Source organism: Protopterus annectens, chromosome 12.part0 (assembly GCF_019279795.1).
Source record: "Protopterus annectens isolate FY-2018-M chromosome 12.part0, PAN1.0, whole genome shotgun sequence".
NCBI lineage: Eukaryota > Metazoa > Chordata > Ceratodontiformes > Protopteridae > Protopterus > Protopterus annectens.
Genome location: NC_056746.1, coordinates 1,018,427,713 through 1,018,449,901, shown reverse-complemented (window position 1 = coordinate 1,018,449,901; position 22,189 = coordinate 1,018,427,713).

The window sequence follows — 22,189 nt, the reverse complement described above, 5'->3', positions numbered from 1 at the left end:
TGTGGCTGTTTTGTTCAGAGATAATTTAAGCTCTAAGAATACAGTGCATGTATATAGTGATACTGTTCCAAGTCACTCCAAATAAGTCTTGACTGTTAGGTTGCACTTACCATTTGAATAATAATATTGCACAGTATAATTGGATACCCGTTCATAAGGGCTTTTGAATAGCTGATAAATATTAGCTGGGTGTGGCAGTGATTTCTACCGTATAGTCTGGGTAAAAGGGGCACAGCTGGAGAACCTGTGGCAGCCTTCCCCAGGAGTGTTTGTGTGGTTATATAAACTCTTATCTCAAAGTGTGTGTGTGTCAGCTACTTGGGCAGGGACACAAAGCACTGGTTGGACAGAGAGGTGCTAGAGGTTTTAGCTTGCCCACTAGTATGAGATCTGGACCTTATAGCTCTGCCAGTGGGGATTCTTATTGGGGACCTGGAGAGAAAGGGAGAAACCAGCCCCAGACTAACTGTGATCTCTATGTGTGCTCTTAAGGGATATTGTACTTTACTATGTGTGTAGTTGTTATCCTTTCCCTATATGGATGCCCCTCACTGTTGTTAGTGGTGAGGATTGAGGCTACTTGATTGCTGGGCCAGTCTACGGGTGTCACAAAGATAATGAGAGATGTCAGCAGAATTAGTGTTAGACTCGTGGCAATTAGATTCCAGTATAAAGATAGGCTAAAATGCTTATGCCACAAAGCAGGATTGTAATAGCAAGGAAAGGGTGCCTTCAGTCAGCAGCTGTAGGACCTACTAGATAAAGCAGAACAACACATGTTGGTGCTGATAATGGGGACCTAAATATACATATTGGGATGGACAGAACAGGAAATGAGAACTGCCTGAGCCCACATGTGTGAGACAACAGAAACAAATAAGGAGAGGCCATGTAGACTTTCTTGACAATGGCTTGATGGTGGCCAGCATACAGTTCAGCAAGACAGACAGTCACAAGATCACATACAAGAGTGGCCAACTCAGGTAGACTTATTCATATTAAGGAAAGGGTATTATGAAGTCATCACAGTGAAACAGTCAGTCAACATCATAAACCACTGATTGCCACAATCAACTGCATGCAATGGTTAGAGAAAGCTCTTAGGTCAACAGCCAGTAGGCAGAAGACCTGGAAGTTTACTGGTGACAAAGCATAAGCATTCAAGGAAATACTCAGGACTCTAACACCACAGGAAGAAGAGGAAATACTTGAAGATGAATATGAATGGCAGGACCTCAAGAATAGCATATGTGAGGACTATAGCAACATATATGCAGCCAAGCCAGCCATGGAAGTAAGATACATAAGGAAAGCTAGTGGAGGAATGTAGAAGAACAGGAAGTCATGAAAAAAAAGAAGAAATGAAGGAAAAAGTGGGAGACAGAAAAGATAGACCAGGCTAAAAAGGAATCCTGGCTGGTTAACTGAGAGGCTAAGAATACAGTTGCATTAGCATAGAATAAGGCATTAACGGCACTCTACCAGCTTTTGGAAAGGGACTCAGCAGATAGCACAAAGAAAGTCTATCAGATGGCAAGGCAAACACAGAAAGCAAAAGAGGATAATCATCATACACCATTCATAAGGATTGTCAACAACAGCCTGCTCACCAGGCTATAGGATATCAAAGACAGTTGAAAGGAGTACTTCCAGCAGCTTCTGAATGAAGGAAATTCCACAGAAGCTGTCCCAAACACTAGAAAAAAGAGGAACCCACCCAAGAAGAAGTAAAACCAACACTAAGGAAAATGAAATCAGGAAAAGCTGCAGTCTCAGATGATGTCATGGCAAATATGATCAAAATGTTGGGTGAGTTAGAGGAGAAATGGTTCTAGAGGGTACATATGGCAGGATGGAGAGAAAGGTATATCCCAGATGACTTGAGAATAAACATTCTAGAGCCAGTATACACGAACGAAGGGGACATTCACAACTGTGGGTGGTACAGAGGTATCAAACTCTTGTCACACTGCATGAAAGTTCTGTATAGTGTGATTGATTATCAAATACATGGAGTAGCAGAACATAAGATGGGAAATGAGTAGTTTTGATTCACTTCAGGATATGGGACATCCAGCCTGATATTTTCAGTGACAGATAGTTGAGAAGCTAGAGATGAGGAAAGAGTCCAGTTGAGCATTCCTGGACTTGGAGAAAGCATATGACAAAAAATCTGATTTAGGCAGTACTGCAATGATTTAAAATCTCAGAAACATTGGTAGAATTATTGCAGGTTATGTACAAGGACCTAATGATACACGTACAGTGTTAGGACTTACAGATCAGTTCCCAGTGGGATTTGGTCTACATCAGGGTTCAGCACTGAATACATAAGGGTTCAGCACTGCACTGCTGTTCATACTGATGATGGACTATGTTTGCAAACAGGTCAGAGGAGATAGGTCAACAAAGCTGTTGTATACATTTATTTAAACTGTATTTACTTTAATATTGCTACAACTCAAGTGTTCTAGCTTGCACTGCATTTGAATTGTTTTAGTGCTGTTGTAGCTGCTTTTCTGTAAAAAAAAAAAAAAAAAAAAAATAAAAAGTTCTAAGCCTGTTTCCTGCCTTTCCCATAACTAGTCTAGTCCAGATACAGATTTGCTGTATCCAGGACTGTTTGTAAAATTCTGAGCACCCCCCCAAGCCTTTCTGTGTTGGAGGGAAGCCTTCTAGCTTATCAGTTGGAGTGATAGGCACAAGGCAGCCTATGTACCACAAGAGGAGTGATTTCTGGCCCAGAAATTGTAGTTTATTGGTTGTTTGGGCAGTTTTTCTATCTCTTTCAACTTTCTGGTTTAAAAACTTGTGTTTGCACTTGTTTCCCACCTTTCCTGTAACTAGTCTAGTCCAGATACAGATTTGCTATATCCAGCACTGTTTGTAAGCTTCTGAGCTGTGCCAAAAAAATCTGCTCTTCAGTTTTTTTGTTTATTTAACATTTGTTGACCAGGAAAGTCCGACTAGGACAAAGCCTATTTTCAGTGGATGCCTGAGGAGAAATGCTCCAGACGCATGTTTTTAGAATGTGGGAGGAAACCCACTCAAATGCAGGGAGAACTTGCAAACTCCATACAGAAGGCACCCCAGCCAAGAATCGAAACTGAGAACCTCTCGTTGGGAGGTGACAATGTTAACCACTGCATCACTGCATCGCCCAGTTTTCCCTTAGATATGCTAGTTCTCTCCTCTCCTGCAATTTTACTAGCTTATTAGTCTAGCACTTTATTAGACTTCTTGTAGGAATTATTGTAGCACACAAAAGTGCTACCAGCACTAAACATTCTAGAAGGAAACAGCTCCAGTACTTATTATTAATGCCCACCCCTCCAGGCATATCTATAGGTCACTTCCCTATGCTTTCTCCTATAAACATGATGAACTTGGGCATCCTGAAGCAATGTAGCAACTGCCTCATGTACACTGAGAACCATCTACTCTTACCTCCCAACACTCAGACTTGCAAGAGATGCAGTTATATATCCAAATTGGAAGCCACGCACTCTCCAGCCAAGACTAGACTAGTGGGTCAGGAGGAGAAGCTCCATCACTTGCACCACATCACATGGAGCACATAGCCCTCCAGAACACACACCAGCACTGCTTTCACATAAAAACAGAAATCACACACCCACCTTCATGGAGGCTCTCAATAAAAATCTACCCAAACAGAGGCATCCAAGGCAGAAATGCACTGGACCACCACAGTACAACACTAATCATGAGACACATAACTCTCCTAAACAGTGTGCCACTCAACCAAAGCCCCTAAGGCAAAACAGCATGCCCAACACTCTAGTCATAGGTTACTCGACAGTGAGGCACACTGATGTCTCACTCACTAGGTTGAATAAGGAAAAAGTAACAGTTAGCTGCCTGTCAGGTTCCAGGATCCATCAGATAATGCATGCACTCATGTCCCTCAACAACAGGTACAAATATGACTCTGTCATTGTGCATGTGGGTGTGAATGACCTGAGATGTACCTCCCTGGACTACATGAAAAGAGACATGGAGGAGCTCTCAGATTATGTAGCCCAGGCGGATATGGCCCTAGCCCTGAGTAGCATCCTACCATCACCCAGAATGATACCACAGTACAAGCAGAAAATGATTGATTTCAACAATTGGCTAAGTTTCTGGTGTCATACCAAGGAGATCCAGTATCTGTCTGCCTAGGACGACATGATTGACAGACCTTGATGTTTTGTCAGAGATGACCTGGCTCTGTCACCCCTGGTCTTCTGGATACTGACCAAGGCTCTTGCCACCCCTATAGCGCCTTTTTTAGGCTGTGTTTAAGACCAGATTACCACCGTAACAGCTACAAACAAATTAAATCTGAGGGTCACGCTGCTCAGTGCTAGAAGTCTAAATCTCAAAATGCACTTGTTTGAAGCACTCCTTAAAATGGAGAACATTGACATTTGTGTTGTAACAGAGACCTGGTTCAAAGCAGCAGAAAGCACCCCATGCACTACCAGGCTATAACTCATTCCACACCTTTCAGACCCAGAACTTGGACCGAAGCTCCAAAGGCGGAGTTGTTTCCATATTTATAAAGGATGTACACACCTCCTGACTGGTAGCCCAACATAATGCATCAGAGATACTTCATGTGCAGCTAACATTGGGTAAGACAGCAATTCAGGTTGTAGCCTCCTATAGGTCCCCAACCATGTCCCAAGACTCACACTCCATGTTCCTAAGCATTCTAGAGAATATTAGGGTCCAACCTAACACTCTCATACTGGGTGACTTCAACTACCCCTCCATCAACTGGGTAAACTACTCATGTACCAATACACTTGCCCAATGTTTCCTGGAATTCATTAATTCCAATGCCCTGGACCAGTTCTTTCTTACCCCCCACTAGAGGGAGCAACACGGGCGACCATTGCTCTACGCCAGTAGTAAACTCCTCTCTGGTTAGATCCACCCACAAACTAATCACCTTGGAAATCCACATCCACCTGCCCCCCCCCCCCACAAAGGCAACCACCATGAAAAACTTCTTCAATGCTAACTTTAGGCTCCTAAAAACAGCGGTGGCTAACTTCACGGTACCCATGCAAATGGAGAATAGTTGCATCACTGCCGAATCATATACCAATGCATTGCACGAACACGTACACAAATGCATGGATCTCATTATACCCAATAGAACCAAGATGCTTTCCTCCAAAAAAGGAAGCCAATCTGGTGGTCCCTTGCCATAAACAAACTCTACAACAGAAGGAAGAAACTGATGCAGAATAATGTGAAGTCCCAAGACTGGAAAACCTCCCTTATCAGCCTCAACAAAAAGTTGAGATCCCTCATTAAATCCTCTAAAGCTAACTATGAAAACAGAATTGCAGCAGATAGTAAAGACAAACACAAGGCCTTCTATAGTTATGTAAAGAATCTCCACAGCATTACCCAGATTTGCTCTGAGCTGCTGCACAATGGTACCGCTTATATCAAGCTAACAGATATTGCCAATATACTGGCCAAAGATTCAGTGCCAACCCACCCCCCCATAGGACCAATCACAATACCAGTAGATTGCCAGACACCCAGTATTACTGCTGCACAGGTTAAAACAGCACTGTCCAAGGCCAAGAATACAAGTTCTATGGGACCTGACAATATCCCTGGCTGTCTTCTACATGAACTACAGAGTGAACTGGCACCACACTTGCGTGTCCTGCACAATCACAGTCTCACCTCAGGCATTGGCCCTACTGAATGGAACACTGCTACAGTCATCCCTCTCCACAAAGGAGGAGTGACTATAGACTCTGGGAACTATCTCCCCATTAGCCTGACGAGTCTGATATGCAAAGCTATGGAACATATCATCATAGACCTAATAAACAAGGATAAAGGGAATCTCCAAACTCTGGATCCAACACAGTTTGGTTTTGTGAAGAGTACATCATGCCTGGTCAACCTGGTTGATTTCTTTGAGTCAGTCATCAGAGCTGTGGATGAAGACAAGGTGGTTCATACAGCCTACCTTGATCTGACCAAGACCTTTGATACCATTCCCCACTCAGGGATCATACAAAATCTCATTAAGTTAGGCATTAATCCCTGTATCACTAGGTGGGTTGCAAACTGGCTCACAGATAGAACCCACAGTGTGCAAGTAGCTGACTCCAAGTCAGACTGCCGACCAGTCATGAGTGGAGTCTCACAGAGTTCGGTCCTGGGTCCTCTCCTGTTTGGTATCTACTTCTCAGAAGTCCAGGCCAACATGAAGGGACTGGCTGACAAAGTTCGTAGACGATTGCAAGTTGGGAGCTATTATTAACTCCCCGAGTGATGTTGACATTCTGCAGAAAGCCTCACTGAGACCAACAACTGGTGTCAGAACCATGGCCTTAAGTTCAATACCAAAAAATGTGTTGTCATCCCCTTTGGGAAAAACTCGGTTCCCATGAATTACCACATCGATGGTAGTCCACTGAACACAGAAGGCATTATAAGAGATCTGGGAACACAGGTTGACAGCAACCTCTCTTTTCACCACCACATTGCCACTCTAGTCAGAAAGTACTTCTATGTGGCACATCTCATTACTAAGGGTTTTGCATCCAAGAAGAAAGAGGTCATTGTCTCCCTCTACTCTTCCCTCATTAGACTAATCATCAAGTACAATGCCCCATTTGGCATGTACTTCACTAGACACCTGCAACAACTGGAGAGGCCGCAAAAGTACTTCACAAAGATGATACTAGGCCTTATACAGTTGTCCTATATGGACAGACTCAAAGAACTCTTAACTATTCTCTCTCATATCGTCTACTTAGAGGCAATCTCTGCTTGACTTATAAAGCCATGTCTGACCCAGCTCTGTTAGAAATGCTGCAGGTCAATATTAAATCAGCAAATGCTTAAAAAAGCGAATGCTGATCGACCCCATGTAAGCAAAAGCTTACAATCCCGAACACTTAGAACAGCGATTTTTTTTCCCAGGGAAAAAAAAATCGCTGTTCCAAAAAAGAAAAAAAAAAACTTTAAAACTTTACATAAAGTGAGGGGCTTCGCCCCCCACCTCCAAAGTGGGGGGCTGTTTACCCCCCACACAACCCCTACTTAAATATACCAACTCCAAGATCACACTATAGTGATGAAAATGGCAAAATAACGAAGGCGGCCAAGCGATTTCTTTCCCAGGGAAAGAATTTGCTTATATGTATATGTATTAGAAGAGACTGAGAACTGAGAAGGAGGGGAAACAGTGGAACAGGTTAACAACTTCAAGTATCTTACAGGGGTTGTTGAGTAGAAGGGAAGTCTGAATGAAGGGGTCAAGGCTAGAATTAGAGGGCTTGCAGCCAACTGGTACAGAGTGTCAGGTGCAGTGTTTGACTGAAGAATGCAAAGAAACTGAAAAGTAAGGTGTACAAAACAGTGGTGTGATCAGTGTTACTGTATTGTAAAGAAACCTGTTTAGTGAAGGAAAAGCAGTTGAAGAAGTTAAAGGTGATGGAGATGACATGCCTGAGCTGCTTAGTAAGATGCACACTGTGGAGCAGATGAAATGAAGAAATCAGCACAAAGGCCTCAGTAGCTCCAATTGCAGAGAAGGTCAAAGAAGACAGATTATACTGGTGTGGGCACATGTGCATGAAAAAAGAAGACAATCTTGTGAAGAATATTTGGGGCAGACAGGAAAAATGCAAGAGGAAGCAAGGGTGTCCAGCAAGGGGATGGATTCATTATGTGAGAAAAAATCTGGACAGTCAGACATGACTATCAAAGAAGGTAGGAGATCAGCATAAAATTGAAAGAGATGGCAACAGTTGATGCAACACCTGGACCCTATGTAGAAAATGGGAAGAAGGAGGTTGTTGTTGAAGATGATGATGATGATTTTTGTTGGTAGGTAAGGGACCATCTTGCCTGTGCACACTGCATCTGAAAATTATCAAAGGTAAATGAAAGATGTTTAAACTGAAAAATATAACTCAAAATATTGCATGTAATTTTACGCAAATTGCTTGTTTGCAAGGGACTATGCCCCTGCAGCCACCCCTCCCCTTTTACCAAGTATACAAACTGCAAGATTATATTAATTTGGATATACATAATTGCTTGCTTTTCTACCACAATGCCCTTCTTACTCCAAGGAAGTATAATCTGTCCAGAATTAGTATATTTACTAACTGGAGATGTACAGATAATGTACCAGAGGTATAACAACCTCCTTTAAAATACTATGTCATTCATAGAAATGCTCTATTTTTACCTTCCACCATTATTGTTTTTACAGTTGGCTTTCACATACAGATAGAAATAAATTAATATGGCATCTTTACAGGATACCTAATGTGAAAAGCAATAGCATAAAGAAGAATCCAAAATGTTGAATTCTCAAAATAAAGATGTTTAAATTACTAAAATATATTGCAATGTTGAATTACTGTGAAATAAAAGACTTAAACTCCAACACATGGGGCACAGCACTCTCCAGTGTGGGGGCATTGTCTCCCAACCTGTACTCTATATACACCAACTCCACAGTCACGTATATTTTACAGCACAATGTAACCTTTATTCAGTTATGAAGTAACTGTGCAGTTAGAATATTTAGAGATTTCAGGGTGTCCAGGATATAGCTTCCCCCACTAGGTGGTCACCCCTAATTTCTGATTTTATTTGCAATATTTTTTTCAAAGTAGCACTAAACTGAATTCTAGTCAATTATTTTGAATTTCTTTCCTTTTTGAATTCATATATTTTTTTTTATTAAATTTCTGTCATACTCCTGTCACTGGCATTCTTTCTTACATTGGATACCCTGTCCATAACATCACTACATATTGCTTAATATCATTAGTTCATTGCTTTAAATATTTAAGTATATTTTTGCAGGATTAAAGAAGTATGTATTAAATATTTATATTTACTCTTTTTAAAGATTACATACCAGTCATTGTGTATATTTAATATTATCTCACTGATACCCTCTAGCACAAACAGTCACTACTCAGTGACTTGGACTGAATACAACTGCAAACAGAAAGTCATGAACATGAAATATGTCACTGACTGTAAAATCACTTAAGAGTGTCTGGTTATCTGCAGGTCTGATTCACACAGGTGTGATGCTCCTTAAAGGCATCTCCTTTGTTTTTTTACTTTTTTGTTTCTACGCACTAAGAGCAAAAGATAAGGAAAGCGCTCTCATCCTTACCTGCTGTGAATGAAATCCACCTATCAATCCTTGTTCAATCACACACCCCAGTTCTAATCAACATATTGACACACAGCTCATTCTTGCGCCACTCAGCTTGCATAAATGTCCTTTATGTAACACACAAAAATTAAACCACCGTTGAAATCCAAACACACCAGCGATGCTACTGTGCCATCAGCAAAATCAATGAAGGCCAAGGTCATTCAACCCTCATAGTAGAATCCAGTCATTGCAGTAACACTATGCACATCGACACATGCACCACATTCCATGTATGACAGCAACACTAATATAGGTACAAAAATTCAGGAATTCCAGACACATTAGCACCCAGACCAAACCCAGTATGCTGGTTGCACTGTTCCATGTCATACCAAAACTCATCATTCCTAGAGGTGTTAACTTTTCCCACATCAAAATCACATTATGCTAAAGATATTACTCCCCGTGATATTGTAGTACCCACCCTACAGAACATTTTATTCTTTATTTTGCATTTGTTTACTGGTTTTGCCAGACTGAGTTGAGTCAAACAAAAAAAAACTTTTTAATGGAGGCCAGTGGAGAAATCATCCAATATATTATAAATATTTTTAAACAGACATTCAGGAATTTATAAAAACAGACATTAAGTAATATACGTAAATAATTACACATACATTTGCTAATTAGGTTACACTGATATGAAATAAAGGCAGCTATTACAGTATAAAACAAATTTATGCATTAGCAGAAGTTGAACACTGAGATTTTGAAGAGGCATATTAGTGAGTTTTTCAAACAGATCAAGCGATTAGTGCTTAGAAATTCAAAGAAACGGGGGGTGAGGGGAAGGAGCTAGATAGGGCAGGAAATATTAATATTGTAGTTAAGAGGTGGAATATTAGAGGGGTTTGTAAATAATTATATATATGGCTAAAAGGATTATCTTAGAAATATAGATGCAGGGGATGAGCAATACCATAAAACTATGTATATGACTGAGAGATGCTAGTAAAACTACTCAGCTATTGGTGAAGACTGGTTTTCAGCCATATGAATCTGAATGAAGAGAAATGGTTTGACAGTATGGTAAGCTGAAGATACAATGTCATTTATCCTGAAGGTATACAGGAGTAGATCTACTGATCTGGTATGTAAAGTTTTGCTTGTGTTTTAAAATATTTTGTGAGTACCAGATCCAGTATAATTGTTCCCTTAGTGGGTGTACAGACTAGCTGCTCCAAGATGTTTGCATTGACAAAATCCAGGAATCTTTCAGGCTGCATGTTAGTGCTTGTGTGTGTACCCCAGTTGAAATCACCCTTGAATATGGTGATGAGTTAAATTGTGAGCAACTCCAGTAAATTACCTGGGTAATAGATGGGGACCTATATCTAACAAAGATATGGTATTGCATTTTACTTAAGGCTAGTTGGACATAGAGTAGCTTAAGCATGTTGTATTGTTTGATCAATCTTGAGGTATACTTACTTTGCATGAAGATCAAAACATCTTTACTCTTGTCCCTTCTTGTGTAGTAGCTGGTCTAAATGTGTATAAGGCATTCTAGCCTTGTACTACTGGGGTGCCTTCCACAGCTTTAAACCATATTTCAGTAACTGCTCAGATGTCAAACACTCTCTAGGGTGAGGAATGCTTCCCAGGAAGTGGAGCTTCTTGTAGAGACTCCTGGCAGTGAACAGTAACACCTTTAGTTTATCTTGCACAGAATTTACTATGTTGTAAGTTTTATCAGACTGGTATTGTCTAAAAAAAGCCACTACGGAGTGGATAATGTTTTGGCCAATATCCAAAAGCTTTATGGAAACAGGCACAGACCATCCATAGCAAAACATTGTGATCTGTCTGTCGATCATGCCCTCCCAATCTGACAAAAATTGGACCCCATTAAAATGACAAAGCCAATTGTCAAATTCAAATATCTTCTGTTTATATTCTGCTATCATCCTTGAAGAAAGTAGAATGCTGTTCAGTGCCAGGATCATACCTGCCTGGGACACATAATCTGAAAGCTCTAGTATGTCTCTCTTTATATGGTCCAGGGAGGTACAACTCAGGTGATTAACACCCACATGGACTATGACAGAATCATATTAGTAACTGTGATTCAATGTTCTGAGGGTATCTGCGATCTGGCGAATCCGTGCCCCTGATAGATAACTGACCATGACTTTCTCCTTACTCACCCTGGTGAGCATGATATCAGTGTGTCAGCCAATAGAGTTGTCCATGAGTAATAGTTTATTTTGTGTAGCAGGTTGCTTTAAGGGCTTAGAGGTTGTGACTCTACAAGATGTGGCTGTATGAGTCCTGGGGAGAGTTTTCTTTGTAGAGTGTTTGGAAGGTTGCTGAGAGCAGCATATGGGAGGCCTTTGAGGTTTGGGTAGATTGCATTTAACAGCCTCAGCATATGTGAGTTTATGTGTCTGATGAAATTCAGGTGTAGTGTGTGTGTGTGTGTGTGTGTGTGTGTGTGTGTGTGTGTGTGTGTGTGTGTGTGTGTGTGTGTTACTGGCAAACTGATTTGGAGATATCGGTGTCTGTATGCGAAAGCTTTCCCTTCAAAGACACAGTGTAATTACATCTCTCACATACAGTCTCAGTCTGCTTAAGAATAAGGTGGTTGTCGGTAAACATGAGACCATTGCTACATTGTTTCAAGATGTACACTTCCAGAACACTGGCTACAGAGACAGTGGGAAAAAGCACATCTATGGCTGTAGTTCCTCTTTTTTGTGATCTATGAGGTGTCATAATCAGGGATTAGAGTTGTTGGGCAGGGAGGCAATGTCTAGGATTGATCTAAAACAACACTCTTGGGGTAATGCTTCCAGTGGGAAAACCAGCTGCTCTATACCTAGGTAGATATTTGAGAAAATAACAGAGAAAGTTTTATATGGGCAATAAGAACTCTAGGTGCCTGCTTTTATACAGGGCAGTGCAAACCACTAGTGCTGTTCTTTCAATTCCTGTCTGAATTTGATGTAGGTGTAGCATTGTCACCTATCTGCTTTTTCCAGACTATCTGGAAATCAAATCAATTCTCCAATAGTCCAGAAAACACTGTACAAATTCCGGTATTCTGTTTAAAAAGAAAAATAAAGAAATAGACTATTGGCTTTTGTTAAATCTGTAGATTTACTATGCTTTTTTACAGAAAACCATAGCAAATCATCAGAAAAAAAAATATCTCAAACTAAAAAAGAAAGCATTCTTCCTCATCTGATGTACAATGACATCACAGAATGGGTGGAAAGTAGGAGGGGAGATAGGAGGAGATGGGTGGGGTTGTGGGAAGTGCTTGATCTAGTTTTTATGTAGGTGGTAGATGCCTTTAGTGTCATTGATAGAAATGCTTAGATGTGGGTGATTACGGTGGAAGACCTGTAGTTAGTGGTGACTAGCTTGCTTCTTAGGGTTGAACATAAGCATGTCTCTTCAGAGATTGTAGCACAGGTTCCTTTTGTCAAGTGTGCTAGCAAATGTTGGAGGTGTGTTCAGGTTTAGTAGTTTACGGAAAACTGATGCCAGAAGGAGGCCACGTCTCTGTATGATTGATAGCCAGTGCACTTTTTGTATTACAGAGCAGTGCTGTTCTACTTTGGGTGTGAGAGAGAGACGAACAGGCAGGGTTTACAGATTGTTGGTGGATGTGTGTGCAATGAGTGAAAGTCCATAATGAAACCGGAGGATGATGATGACTCCTTTCTCAACAGGGTTTCATCCTTCAGTTGAAAGGAAGTAAGAGATTTTCTATAACCCGAACAGCAGTGAGTTTATTTTAGACTGTATTTTGCTGATATGTTTGTGGATTTCTAGGCTTTGCTGCAACCCAACCTCAAGGTATTTGAAGTTGGAGGTCATTTCCAACATTTTTTTTTTAAATTTGCACTGTATTGTCCATTCACTTGGTATTAAGGTTTGCATGCACTTAGATGCAAAGAGCAAAAACCATCTCCCAAAGGACTGCCCCTTTCCTGCATTACCTTCTATAAGGTTGCAGTGGTGCTCAATCACAAACTTTTTTTCATGCTCTTAATAAAAATATGTGCCAGTGGTTTGATAGCTATCTGGCTCCAATGTTCACTTGTATTTAGACTGAGGACTTATTCTTTGGTCTTATAAAATAATTGCTCCTGCCGCATAGCAATGTCTGGGTCCTTGTATTTGCCTTTACCCATTATCTCTCTTACCTGGCAGTTTAATAGACTCCTGTCCTACCCTATTCTGATGACATGATTGTTAACCAAAATTGTTCCATCCACTGATGTACTCCAGGAGCATAGTATCATTTTATGATATTTGGCAGTGGTTTGATATAGACACCATACAGTTAAACTTATAAAACTGAATGCAGGAATGTTGTTTTCCTGCTCATACAGTGTACTATGCCTTTTGAATGGCTTATTTGGTATCAGTGCCTATATTTAAAAGACCACTTTTCAAATATGTTTTGATCTGGCATAATTAAGTTTGTCCTACCAGTAACACACAATTTTTCATTTTAAAAGGGTCTCTTGTCAGACTGGATTCTTTCACAAGATAAACAGATTACTTGCCCCTACAAGATAACCCTAAATTTAAATCTAACCTGCAAACACTCGCACATACACATTACTTCCTATAAAAGAATCATGTACATTCCACAGAAACCACCTCTTCAGTCAAGCATTCATTTTTCTGCACAGTCCTACATACTACACAATACAAAGCTTGAATTCAGCTAAATATATTCAGGCAAATGTGCAGTGGCACATTTGGGCTTTCACTCAGTGTTTGGCAATCATTTATGCATATTGGTCTTTTGTATTCTCAACCACATCAGTGACAACCGTATATGAATTTATATTCATATGTTCCAGAAAGGTAGGATATAGGTAAAATGCAGGCTTGTTCAGTAATCCACATAATACAATAAAACAAAGTAACTGTTCTCTTGGTTTCCAATTTGAAACAAAGCCATATACTGCCTTTTGTTACTCCACTCCAACAGTGTTCAGCCCACACAGCCCCTCTAAGATACAGGATGCTTTTAGAAAAGAGTCCAAGGCTGCTGGCCTCTCTGATCTTCTTCAACTCTCTAAGTCAGTACTTCCACAAAGTACATTCCATAAGTTAGCCCAGACTAGAATCTCACACTCCACACTCTTCCAGGCTCCTCCTTTAGATGTTTCTCCAGGTAAAGAACTAACTTTCAGTTCTTCTACGTTCAAGCAATCTTCTTATATACAGAGTTTGCTGGCAGTTAAGAAAATGTAATCTAGATAACTGCTGTGACATTATTCCCATACTCTGTACTGGAGTTTACTTAAAGGCACATTTCCAAATTCTGCATATATATATATATATATATATATATATATATATATATATATATATATATATATATATGTGTGTGTGTGTGTGTGTGTGTGTGTGTGTGTGTGTGTGTGTGTGTGTGTGTGTGTGTGTGTGTGTGTGTCTGTGTGTGTGTGTGTGTGTGTGTGTGTGTGTGTGTGTGTGTGTGTGTGTGTGTGTGTGCGTGTGTATGTGTAAATATGCTTATGTGCCAAAATGTTGAATGTGCAAAATGCTGAAAATGCTAAATATCAAAACACAAAATGTTGAAAATGGAATTCACTCTTTCCCATTGTTGTGTAATCCTGGAGTTGGTATATATAATTAGCAGGGGATGCGGGGCTTGAAACCATATAACTATATATATATATATATATATATATATATATATATATATATATATATATATATGTATATATATATATATGTGTATATATAGATATATATATATATATATATATATATATATATATATATATATATATATATATATGTATGTATGTATGTATCTACCTCGACCCAACGAAATTACGTTTCAGCAAAATGTAATTAGGTGAGCTCTATTTCATAAAAGTGCATTTTTGCTGAAATGCACTTTCGCAAAAAGGTACCTAAGCGCTTAGATCGTGACACAGTTGGGATAAGAGAATATTCCCTTTTCTCCACTGTAGTGCTATCTCAGAGTGAGAATATAAAAGTAGCGGGGGCATGGGGGGTGCAGGGGGGCATGACCCCTGCATAAATATGGTTAGTGTTGTGTTTGTTTTTTTTTTTGTTTGCTTTCGTTTAATTTGTTTTTCACAAAAATGCATTTCAGCAAAAGTGCACTTTTGCAAAAAAAAGCTTGCCTTTTTACGTTGGAACATAATTTTGATGGGTCAAAGTAGACCCTATATATATATATATATATATATATATATATATATATATATATATATATATATATATGTGCGTGTGTGTTTGTGTGTGTGTGTGTGGAGGCAGGATGGAGTGGGTGGAGAAGAGTGTCAGGAGTGATTTATGACAGACGAGTACCAGTAAGAGTGAAAGGGAAGGTCTATAAGAGGGTAGTGAGACCAGCTATGTTATATCGGTTGGAGACAGTGGCATTGACAAAAAGGCAGGAGTAAGAGCTGGACGTGGCAGAGTTAAAGCTGTTAAGATTTGCCCTGGGTGTGACAAGGGTGGACAGGATTAGGAATAAGTATATTAGAGGGTCTGTCCAGTTTGGAAGGTTTGGAGACAAAGCCAGAGAGGCAAGATTATGTTGGTTTGGACATGTGATGAGGAGGGATGCAGAGTATATTGGGAAAAAAGATGCTAAGGATAAAGCTGCTAGGTAACAGGAAAAGAGGAAGGCCTAAGATAAGGTTTATGGATGTGGTGAGACAGTACATGCAGGTGGTTGGTGTGACAGCGCAAGATGCAGAGGACAGGAAGAAATGGAAACAGATGATCCGCTGTGGCAACCCCTAATGGGAGCAGCCAAAAAAAGAAGAAGAAGAAATGTGTGTGTGTGTGTGTGTGTGTGTGTGTGTGTGTGTGTGTGTGTGTGTGTGTGTGTGTGTGTGTGTGTGTAAAGTGTCATATGGATGAAAAATTGAACAGCATAACAGTGAAGACAAAAGGTGAAACTTGAAATGATGAATAATTCATTAAACATTATATGCAGATGAGGGACAAGGCTTCCTATACCCTGCAGACTCCTTGCTAATCTAATTATATATAAAAACTTCAAAATCACATTGCAGTGGAAAATGGGAAAAAAAATCTCATTATACCAAATCTTGTTGATTTACTGTTTTCAACCTTTTGTGGTTGCTGTTATGCCATTCACATTTCAGTCATTTGTGTGAGTGTGCACACGTGTGTGTGCATGTGTGTGTGTGTGTGTGTGTGTGTGTGTGTGTGTGTGTTTGTTTCTAGGGAACAGGGCTCAGACAGCCAGTACTAGAATCTGCTCAATAAAGAACGGTCTAGGACTCCTTTCCCAAATGCAGATCACACAATTTTAAGTGCTTCCCCTTAAAGGAGTATATGGCTAGGTATCTTATGGTCTTTGTGATCACTTTCCTAGTATTGCTCATATGTCTTTTTGGAAGTGAACAGCCATTTGAAATCCAATGATCCCAAAGGAGAATTTGTTAATTAGTTACTCATTTGCTGTTGCATCCTTATATACCTGCTTGCATAAAATTTAACTGGTAATGTCCAGCTGGGAATCCCCATTTCAGTGTTGTCCCCAGAAAGAAAGATCACTACATCAACAATAACAATTTAATAGTATACATTATCAGACTGCAACTACTGACTACAACTAACATGTATCATACATGTTATAAAGCAAACATACTTATTAATAACAGAAGATGTTTGTAGTAATTCGTACACCAAACAAATTATATACAAAATGGCAGCAAGATGAGGCAGTATATCTTAGTGTGCAGTAACAATATTGATTCTCAGATATCAGAACTGTAGACATGTTTTGCACGTTTACAAGTAAAATATGGGACTCCATTATGTTGTGTCACAAAAGCTGTTATGTAATTTGTATAATGATAAAACTTATATGATCCAAAAGCTGCAATTTCAGTTATCCTGAAATGTTTTGTTTACTGCTTTCTTGAAAGTTAACTTATTTTGAATAGCTATAAGGTTGTGAGATAGCTGATTCTATTAGCTTACTGGAAGAATTTCTGGTAATTAAGCTTATGTTTTGATTTTGTAATAGCTATCATTCTGCCTGTGGAAACGTTTTACATTCACCAGTAGAAGGTTTCTGTTTTGCAGTTTCTCATAAAGTAGGGCAGTCGTCATGCAAAAATGCATATGTACACAGCAATGTTGAGTTTATTAAATGTGATGTCTAAATTTAAGCAATGCAGAGTCCAAACATTATGAACTGTAACAAATTGGGGTGATTTTATTGAATGAATGTCCTAATTTATGTTACAGGGATTGCTGAAGTCCTGTGAAAAGATGAGATGAAACAAGAAGGGTAGGAAGATAATACAAGTTCACTGCTGGCAACTTTGCTTCATCAACAAGGAATACGCTTATGCTTAGTAAAACTGCGGTGGTGGTGCTGCGGTAGCATTGTCGCCTCACAGTTAGACGTTGCCCATTCGATTCTCAGTTAGAGCATCTTCTGTGTGGCGACATGCATGAATGGGTGTTCCTTCGTTGAAGGTTGTGCGTTAGGCCTGGCAAGCCAGTATGTAAAAATCTACTGCCAATCATTAGCGGGCAGGAGTTCCGCTGTGGAGACCCCTCACTGGGAAAAGCCGAAAGACACCATCAAACTTAGCATATGCTTAGTCATGACAACACTGTTATCAGTATGAGCATCAAACTGAAGTTAACTGTTGAGCTGGCAACCAAGTAATCTGACTAAATTAACCATCTTGACTGGGAAGCGCTCTAGAGATTTATGTTCAGACACTACCTACTATGAGGTGGCAAGGCAGAGAATGAACACTGTTGAAAGAATTAGGGACATCACAACTGGGATGGGCCTTTGTTATATATTGTATGGATTTTGTTTTACTACTGTTTAAACTGTGGTGGTGGTGCTGCGGTAGCGTTGTCTCCTCACAGTAAGAAGTTGTCCCATTCGATTCTCAGCTAGAGCATCTTCTGTGTGGAGACATGCGTGAATGGGCGTACCTTTGTTGAAGGTTGTGCATCAGGGCCGGCAACTCGGCATGTAAAAATCTACTGCCAAAAATTAGTGGACCAGAGTTCCGCTGTGGTGACCCCTAACCGGGAAAAGCCGAAAGACACAACAACAACTGTTTAATTGAAGGCCCATGACAGGGATCCAAGACTATAATGTGTGAAAGCTATGTTATGCTGTGCTGTTGTAAAAGGTATATCAGCCAGTGAGAAATTCAAGCCATTTGCATGTTGTATTTGTTTGGAGTTGCTACAGTCATTATCAGTATCTTTAATAAAGATACTAAGGAGGACTGGGCCAAGAATATCCTTGAGAGACTGAGACACTGACTAGCATAATGTGTAAAACACCAGGTTTCTGCTCACAGTTTGTTCTTAACTGGCTACATTGTCTAAGCACCACTTGATGGGACTTAGGTGACACCTTTATGTTATTTGTCTCCAAAACCTTGTGGTGATGCATTGAATCAAATGCTTAGGAGATATTAGGGTATATAACTTCAGCTGTGTTATCTCTTTCTATAGATGAAGTCTTTTGTGTCAAGTAAGACAGCATCAGTTGCATGGTAAAGAAGGAAGCTATGCTGTTAGTACAAAATCTAGTAGAGTTTGCAAGGCAGTGTACAGGCTTTTGAGGTATATTGTTCTTAAGGACCATTGAAAGTGTGGAGATTAAAACTAGAAGGGTGGGGTTGGCATAAAAATTAAGGTCTTCACCTCACAGAGAAGAGATACAGGACTTGATTCTCACTGATGGAAATTGTCTGGGCTTAAAATGGCCCACAATGGTATGTAGCCTAGTGGGTCTATATTAGATGAACGAACGATCAAAATGTTGAGTACAACATGCTCGACACATTTTGATCGATTGTTCATCTAATTGGAATCTGCAAATACCGAAAACTGGAGTTTCAAAAAGTTTTAGTTGGCCATGGTAGTGAGTGTAGCTTGTGACGTAAAGACACTACACTGTCTGGAATGGCTAGATAAGCAAATTCTTTACTTGTGTAAGTATTAATTTTGTGATTACTGGGAAATTGCCCTTTCCCCAATGTAGAGTGATCTCGGAGTTGGTATATTTAGTTAGGGTGTGTGTGTGGGGCACAGCCCCCCACATCGGGGGGTGTGGGAGATGAAGCCCCCCACTTTGTTTTAAAAGCAGAAGAGTGTGTTTAGATTTTAAAGTTGTTGAATTATGTGAGCATGTGGAGGTTTATATGTATTCATTGTATGTGTGTGTGTTGTATGTTCATATAGGGATGGTGTGGGACAAACTAAATGTTTCGCTTTAGTTGTATTCCAGCTTTTTAGTTTTCAATTAGGTGACTGTTCAGTCAAAATGTGTCAAGCATGTTGTACTCAACATTTTGATCATTCATTCATCTAATATAGACCCTGGCCTAGTACTTACATATGAATTTATGAATCTAAGTAGTGCTTTACTTTTTCAGATAAACTTTATGAAATAGAATGAGAAATGTTGGTTTTCATACCACGGATATAACCAAGTGTAGAATATGAACGACCAAAAGCATGTGTTTAAGGAAATTGGGTACGTGATAATCTGCGTGCATGTACTTTGTATTGTGAACTCTGAGTAAACTGTAAATAGTGGAAAAGTAGAGAAAAACAAGAGCTTGCTTAAAAGCAGGAAATGTGCCTTTTATGGAAGTGCATCCGATTTTCTCTCTCTGCCTAGAGATGTAGTAATATGAACTGCTTTAAGCCTACAGGTAAACCACTGATTGGTTACTTGTTTTTATGTAATGACCTAATTGGTCCAATTGATATTTTTGTACTGTCAGCAGTATTAACAGTATGTAAGCTTATGCATTCTTTTCTTCTGGGAGTCTCCCTGGTGCTTTCCATGAGGCTCCCACATGTGTGTATTAAATACCACTGAAAGAGAGGAAAAGTTTTCGTCTTCTTTTAAGGTAAATGTTAACAATTGGTGCCTTGACTTGGATCTGAATTGATAGCGGCTGCGGCAGTCAGGGATTGAATGAAATACTGCTACTAAAAGGGTCCACAACAGATTTTTCTGTTTTTGCGGTGTTTCTTTCATTTCCTGTACTCGCCTGCTTTAAGATATTTTGTATTGATACCTTTGTAGGAATAAAATAATTCCTCTCATTCAGTCGTTCTGAGGTAAGTGGCATGTATTTCTTTTTCTGTTGATGATTGTGCAGTATGAGTGTGGGTTAAAATGAAAAACTGGTGACATAAGAGTAAAAGGAGATACGAGAGTGGGGAAAACGACGCTCATAAAATGTCACAGCTAAATCTGTAAAGTGCAGTATAGCTTATTGTTTGAAAATGGGAGCGACTGTGGGAACCATAAAAGAGCCAGAAAGAGGTACACCAGCTGGTTATATGTATTTTTGTGTGTCCCGGGACAGTTGTATGTTTATAAGTCAGTGGATCGCCCTCAGTAAGGGTGATGGTAAACTCGCCTTCCCAGAAAATGGCAGTTTTAATAAAAATATTTTGCTTAATCTTCAGGGAAAGTTAAAGAAAAAAGGGAAAACAATACCAGAGTTGTGCTGGGCAACATTTAATGATTGGATGACAGAAGAGAAGGAGAGAGAAAAAAATTTGGTAATTAGCAGTTTAAAAGATAATCAGCAAAAATTAAAGGAACAATTGAGGGAATTGCAACACACTGACAGTAATTTAGATGTAGTAAAAGGTAAATGTTTAAAGGACCCACCCTTTAAGGGGCTTTATCCTGTAAAGGAATTAGCTAAATTATAAATAATTGAATCATCAGAGGACGATAATGCTTGGCTTCCCCCACCACCGACTGCACCACCGGCATACCAGCCCCCCCTGTTCAACAAAGACCCGAGACATTGCAGCCAGACTCCACCAGTAGAGATGGAGGACAAGCTGCAAGCAGAAAGTCTAGTGAATCTGATACAGAAGCAAGTGATAAGAAAGAGTTAGAGGGAGTAAAAACTCATCATCAGACTCATAAGAAAGCAAAAGCTGTAATGTACTTTAAGTCTAAACCCTATCATAAGGGAAAAGGGAAGTGACATTTACACCAACAAAGGCATTTTGGCCACTTCCCCACTATAATTGACAGTGGGGATGGATATTTTTGGCCAGATAAATTTAATCCAGATTCAGACTCTGAGTCGTCAGATGATGACAGATTGCTACCATTGAGGGAGGTATCTAACCCAGCCCATGCTAGAAATGCACAGGGACCACCGACCATTGTAGTACCTAGGGCGTGGTCGGCGGTTGATTTTCAGGCCATTACCAAATCACTACCATCCATCCGTACTAATCCAGTTAAATTCCAGCGTGTGCTGGTGTAACATATTAGCCTACAAAATCCCACAACAGAAGAAGTCAGAGCAGTTCTTCAGTATGCTGTGCCAGCTGATCTGATGAAACAAATTTGGGACCATGCTAATGTCCCTAGTCCAATTCCAAAACACAATGTACAGGAAGATAATGGATTTAAAGCAGTCAGACAATATATAGTATATCCTATCTCTGTAATAGTTCCACCCACACCCAACTTGTCCAAAATCAAGTCAGTTCTTCAGAAAGAAGACGAACCTGTGGACAAATATTTAAATCGTCTCACAGAAACCTTTGAGGCTTACTCTGGTTATCCAGAACCCACCAAAGGGCCAGCATAAAGTGGATTATCGGCTGCCTTCGTAAATGGGTTACGCCCGCAAGTACGGGACAAACTAAAGGAAGTATGTTTAAACTGGCCTAGTCTTGGATTGCATAAATTAGTCACACAAGTGCAATACCTCTCTGACCATTTAGCAAAGGAAAAAAAGTAGTTACAGGAAAAATTAGGCTGGCCTACAAGCATTACAGTTTTGGTTGGAGCATGCTGCTTTATATCCATCTGGCTTTAATACCTTACTGGTATGTTTGGCTGAGCATGTTCTAAACAAAAATGTATTTGACTTCCAGGGTGAATGTTATTGGCAATTGCAGGGTACAGCT